Source organism: Ixodes scapularis, unplaced genomic scaffold, assembly GCF_016920785.2.
Source record: "Ixodes scapularis isolate PalLabHiFi unplaced genomic scaffold, ASM1692078v2 PGA_scaffold41__6_contigs__length_2269736, whole genome shotgun sequence".
NCBI classification, from domain to species: Eukaryota; Metazoa; Arthropoda; class Arachnida; order Ixodida; family Ixodidae; genus Ixodes; species Ixodes scapularis.
Window position 1 is genome coordinate 592,347 of NW_024609870.1, and position 6,729 is coordinate 599,075.

General features: G+C 44.8%; 1 pseudogene; it reads left to right on the forward strand.

Annotated features, from left to right (window-relative positions):
• The first annotated feature begins 4,956 nt into the window (after positions 1-4,956).
• On the forward strand, positions 4,957-6,513 carry LOC8043047 (annotated as a pseudogene).
• Positions 6,514-6,729: the final 216 nt, after the last annotated feature.

The following is a 6,729-nucleotide window of genomic DNA, read 5'->3' on the forward strand; positions in this document are numbered from 1 at the left end:
AGGTTCGGACGCATAATTTCCTGTCCCGCACCCGCGCTGTCCAACATTGTCGCGACAACAGTCAAGCTTTCGGAGCCATTTCATCTAGCAGGGGATGTAGGTTCTTGGGTGGAAACACAGTCACACCGCACCCCTAGAAAACCAGTGTGGCGCAAACATCCGTTTGTGTATGGATAGGGTTTTTTTTGTTGTTGTTCTTCAACTGTGGCCTTTGGATAACTACATCAACACTCTTCTGCAGGGAAATCCCGTCCTGCCCTTACGATCCACAGACAGCGTTGCACAGAAATGGGGGCGGCGCTACCGTACTGACGCAGTGGTAGCATGTTGTCGCAAGTGGACGGGTTTTTGCGTGTTTTGGTTTGAGAGAGCAAACAGATGCGTGGCAGAGGGAGTGCAAAGAATCGAACTGGTAGAGGTGCCTTGTTGCGGTCATTCTTGTGCTGGCCAGGAGACCAGGTGGTCCAACTGTTACCGGGAAATTCTAATGGTGCCCTCTCAACCCCTGTGCGTGGCGTACATATTTTGTTGTTGCACTAGTAGTTGTTTTGGGCTTTATTTCTGAGTCATGTAAGTCATCATACGTGAGGGATTGTGCACTGTGGCGTTAATTAAGCGTACTTGGTGATTTAGTTTTAGGTGCATCACCATGCACAAACAATTACTTCATAATACCGGTCACAAGGCGTTGGTTTCTGTTATTTTTTGTTACTGTTCTAGTGATTCATGTTTTCCATAGATCAAAACAAACAAATGAGAACCAAACTAAGAATGTCACAGCCTGCCCAAACTTTGGTAATGACATCCTGACACTTAAGAACATTGCTCTTTTTACCTGCCATCAATACTTATAAGCCTGTAGTGCTGGTCGATTGATTTAAATCCCCATTTTTGGACATAAATTGCCGTTAACCAACAGAGCCAAAATACAACGTCGAAGGTGCAAATTCAGTACGGTGCCTATTCTGACACGCATAACCTGCTCATGGCCTCCCATTCCGATTCTTTGCTGTGCTATCTTGCTGCTGGTTGTTGGTTGGTTAGTGGCAGATGGTTTATTTTTCTGCTCAGACTTTGTGCTACGGCCAATGTTGGTTGGTTTGCGGGTATACACGCCACAAGTCCATAAACGTAGTATGCCATGCCAACGAGAGTAAAAAGATCATTGACTCTTTTATGAGTGGTGCTATGTCATCAGGTAGTGCTACAGCTGTTGTAAAGTGAAACGAAAAGAAAAAAAAAAAGTTATTTGTCTTGTATCACTAGTTTTTGTAGTTATAAAGTAAGATGTAGTTGTTTGCATGCAGCGTTTTGATTGGCCCTGGCGGACTTACTAATGTTTGAATGTGGATTTTGAGGCAATAGGGCCTTGACTACCCGAAAGCGCCCATTGGAGTAGCGCCAGAACAGGTCACACAGGGGTAGCAATTAATTTCCTGCCGCCACAAGCGTTCAAACATGTCAGCCAGTTCTCTTTTTGTTTTTATGTTTGCTGTTGTACTGGTTTCACTGTCTGTCTGTGTATATAATATATATATATATATATATCTTGGCATCTGTCCGTTTTCTGTGGAAAGCAACACAGTGCTTTTATGTGTAAATGGTAGGACGATTGTTTTCCCCATTTTCCCGATAGACGGTGTATGCATATGTGTGCATGCTCGCACGCATATGGGAATTATGTTCACTTTTTTATATACAAAACACAGACATACATTAATTATATAATTACTATTTTGTGCCATATTGTTTCGAGATGTGTTTAGAGAGTATATATATATATATATATATATCTTTAAAATCAATCAATTCATTGTCTTCAGTTTTGTAAAACTTTATTTTCTCTTTCTTTGTTGTTAGGATTTTTAAAGAGAATTGTATTTTGTTTGTCAGATGCCAATTTTCTTGTTTTGATTCATTTATGCCTCTCCACCTTTTCTTCGTTTGTTTGCGAATACCCAAAGACAATTGCACCCGGTGATTTGTGAGGAGTTAGGAGAGAGCTACATGTAAGACAGAGCATAGAGCACCAGCCAACACCAACGACAGATAGCTTCGGTGAGAAGTTATACAAATTGATAGATTTCCTTTCAAGTCCCAGATTTTGTATATTTTCTCATTCAACCTCGTCTTCTCTCATCTGCGTCGTAGGCAAGGATCTGAAGCATCTAACACGAGGACGCGGCAGTTTTGAATATGAGTCAAGGGAACTCTGTGTTGGCTACCATATGGGCGCACCGTACCGGTTCACCGTGGTGGTCACCCATACTGTTCTGCCCTTTCACTGTGCTGGTTTACCCTATCTCTACAAACCAAGTTTTCCCAACTCTCAACTCTGTCGCATAGTGTAAAAGTTGTTGTCGAGAAACGCGAAATGGGACCAAGTTTTGTCCTGCACATCCCCATTCGGTCCCATCCCCCTCACTACAGGGTCTGTCATTTTTCCTCATCACTCGAAATTTAGAGCAGGTAGTTTCAGCAGGGTTTGACCAACTCTATCTGAAACTATACATGTAATATTTCCGTCTTGGCAGATCAGACGTCCAAATCCAAACAAAAAAGAGGAAGGAAGGAAAGCAGACGGTTTGGCTGGCGTGCATATATGCTAAACAACGCAAACTGTAGTGAATCTTGTACATATACCGGCGAGCCTGTATCCTTGTAAGCTCTTTTACGGTTACCGGCGGTGTCAACTACGCATACTCCTCGGCACCGACGGAACCATTGTTTCCCCATAGTCTCTTTGGACCTCCCCAGAGTCCGTATGTAGAGCATAGCCTCCTGGACAACGCAAGTTTTTCTTCCTCCTGGAGTCTGTTGACGGCGCGGTTTGATCCGGCAGCCCTCTCTCGTGGCCAGGGTTGGTTTCTCGCTCTCTTCGCACAAACAACACCTTAGCTGTGCACTTGCTACCTGCATCTCAGACAGCGTTACCTTCTCAGCACCTCGGAGAAAAGTTAAAAAAAAAAAAAACACTTGAGACTACTATTATCGTCTCGTGCCAGTCAAAGTTGAAGGTTGTCTGCAAAATGAGTCGGCGATGAAGAGGATGATGGCAGCGATGATGATGAAAATTTAAGAAACAGCAACATCTTAACAGTGCCTTTTTTGATAATATGCAGCAGTCTTTGTCATTGCCACACTTACCGGCTGGTAAGGATGTAAAGTATGAACCCTCCGCATTCATTTTTGTGTTTTCTGGTTTGTTTTTCGCCACGCGGTTCGCGCTTTTAGACTGCACAGTTGAGATATTCTTTGTTGGGTCTGTCTACCTGCCTTGTGCATGTGCAGCACCAATGATTGTGGCATTGTCTAGGACTGGATGCTACCGTTCGCCAGAAATGCTTGTTTCCGTACCTTCTTGAGAACTTGGCCTTTCACAGCACAATAAGATGGTTTGCTGAATGGTAAAAAGCGGGAAGGAAATGGTCGTCTCACAGGCGGTGAACACTGGAGACCAGAGCTGGGGGAGTCTTTCTGTATATATATTGTACCATGCCATGTATTGAAATTGAATATTCTATACACATACCACATTTTTCTTCTAAAGCTTTTGTGGGCTGGTTTCTAGTTCTAGCGCATCATCGAGAGTTGTAATGAAAACATAAGGGCTTATTACGATCACATAGTTGGTGCCACTAAGAATTATGTGGTCAGGTACGTCGCCGTGTAACCTGACGTCCCAGTGTCGTGCGACCAAGTAACCTGGGGTGACGTGGCCATGTAACTTGATGTCGCAGTGTCACGTGCATGACCATGTGTCTTGACTTCGGTCTGTGGTGCTACTACAGCCCCTCAAGTCTGCAGCAGTCTGCGTAATTCGAACTTAATATTTAGGATCAAGGCGATTCATTCTTTTTTTAGATGGAATGTAACGTGAAAGTTGGAGACATGTATACAAAAAGTGAAGCAGCACGTGCAGATTTCTTTGACGCGTTCAAGCATTGCGGCTCTATTTCTTGCCGGGTGAGATCCCTCTTCCTTTTCTTTTTACTATGAAGGTCTCACCATGTTGTGTTCAATGACGGGACTCCCCGCGCAATGCAGACGTTGGAGGGGGTTCGTGTCAAAGATGTCGCACTGCGGCGACGCAGCGGTCGAAACCCGGGCAGTGCCGCTGTTTCCCAGAGGCCGCACAGTCCCTGAACGAACCTCGTCGGTGCTGATGATTCTTGTCAAACCCTGCACGGCTCGTGCGCGGGGGAGGGCTTGGAAGAGGACCCGTCGCGTGTGTAGAGTAGAGGAGGCCAGTTTTCGTTACGAGAGCGTGGAGAGGATCGCTTGACCGACTCACCTTCGTGCCTCGAATTGTGGACTAAGTGCAAAGGTGGAGAGAGACGAAGTTAGCTTGGTGAAGAGAAAGATACAAAAATTGTGTGATTGTGGATTTTTTTTTTGTTTTTTTTGTTTTGTTTCTCTTTGTACGGGTTGCTGACTGTTTGCCCGTTAACTATGCCCTGAACATTGGAAGCTGCCCCGTACCTTCGGTCGTCCATATCCAGCGGCTATAATATTTTTTAAGAGAGGGCAATGGGTGCTTGTGCGGCTGTGGGAGAATGCGCGTTTATTTACACGGACGAAATGCAGTTATGGCGAACCGCTTTCGCACTCTAGGCTCTGCGTTCAAAATTGTTTTGCATTGCTTTCTGTAGCCCGTCTGTTCAAGAGCTGGCTCTGGGTGTCCCGCAAAGGAACTGCACGGCGAGGGTAACTCACGGCCAAAGAAAGTAAACGGCTCCACCAGAAGTGGGCTTGCGCATGCTTCATTCCTCGAGACGAGTGGGCATTTTATTCGCTTTACCATATTTATTTCCAGCGTTTGATTTTGGAGAGTTAAAATGGTGCCAGACAGCCAACACGAAAGAGGGGAAGAGGGTTGCTAAACAGCGTTGCTGCTCTTGATTTTCTGCGAGTGCACAAACTTTGCAGGAGACACAGGCTTGAGTGGAGAGCCCGATGTCTGAGCTTGTGTCCCCTCTAGTCATCGCTAAAGTGGAGTGTTCTTTCGGCGGGAGGGACGTCCTCGAGGGTAGCCCAAAGTGCTTCCAGTGTTCAGGTCATACCAGTCAACCGAGTACAGCGATGACAAACCAAGCGCGAACCGTGTGTTTCCGTGGCTCCTTCCCGAGAGGAATCGCCGCCTTGTCCTCCCGAGTTTAATTATCGATTATAATATTATTACCGAGATTTCCTTTATTGTCGTAGGGGATGGTAATGAAGAAAACAAAATGAATGTGATATCTTTTATATTATATATATATATATTGACATATATAAGTAAGAAAAAATAAAATGAATTGCAGAGTATGATGGCCTAGCAATGTGTTTGCCACCCTTCCCTTTCACAAATCGAAGCATATGTTGCAAAACTCTTTGGGTGCAAAGCTTGCTGAAACATGATGGACACTTTGGGGGCTCGGTGCGATTATTTTTCGTTTATTTCATGTCCGCGTGTCAAAAAAGTGCTTGCTTCCACGGAAATGTATGACGGCAGGCCAGATGCACTGTTCCCTCTTTATTGCTGACTGTGTTGTACGAGCTGACTATTTCTTTGTTGCGTTGCTTTGTGAACATTTCTCTCTGCCAAGTAAGACTACTGGCCTCTTTTCTCTTTTCGAGTAATGTGGCGTAACTTTACCAGTGGTCCGAAATACTGCTCGTGGCAAAGAGGAGACAAACATTTATAACGGTGCAGTGCTAGTGGTTTATTTTAGGTGTTTACCCTCTGTAGAACAAATCTCTCTAGAACAAATTTTCAAGAGGGGACAAGAGCCAGTAGGCTTGCTTGCAGCTAATTATAACGAGTAGAATCTAGAATTTCGCTTTCCACAGCGGCGCCATTTTGCTTGGCAAAAATTCCACGAAACACATCATGCTGCCTGTTTCGGCTTGCTTTTCGCAGCATTGTTGTTTTTTGTGCTCTTTTCTCACCGCTGTGCGCGCGTGTGTGTTTGCGGGCGGGTGGGTGCGTCCCATAATTTGTCCTTGAAGCCCCAAAGTCTCGGAAAACATTGATGTGAAATGCCTGTGTATGCCACTGCTGCTGTCTTTGGGCGTATGTCTTGATAACGACGACTACGATGAGCTTGTCGGGTTCTTTGTTTTTCCCTTTTTCCCTCCCACATCATATAGCTTCGGTGTAGTTTGCTTTGCTGATTTTTTTCTCATAGACGAAATAAAGTTACCTTTGTACTTGACAAAACCCCCTTGTCCTTTGGCCCCGCTTGCGTGTGTGTGGTGGAGGCGCTGTGGCTTGTCTGGCTGCTGGAGGAGCCTTACTGCTTCCGAAGCCTGCAGCAATGCCTACAGCTGTTGACATGCTGGCTAATCCGGGCACTGTGTCGTAACTACCTTTTTAATTATAGCTGGCATGTTGGGTCCAGAAAATTGCAATACATTGGCATAGCCAGAAATATCTATATCTGGGGGTGTTATATATCCCTTTTTTGAAGGGACATATTCACTTTCTTCTATTTACTTAGTATGTTACAGCGTAAACAAGACCACATTTGACTGCTGGGCGTTTGAGATAATTTTGGCCGACCATGTCCAGTGACTATTTTTAATTTTTACGAAAGAATATATTTTGTGGACTCGGTTCTGGTCAAAACAACCGAAATCTCTTTTGCGAAAAAAATGTTAGTTTGTGGAAAAAATTTGAAGCACCCTCAGTGCGAAGCTCTTTCCACGAATTGCGCAAAGTTGGCATTTCGGGCACACCTCCCCAAA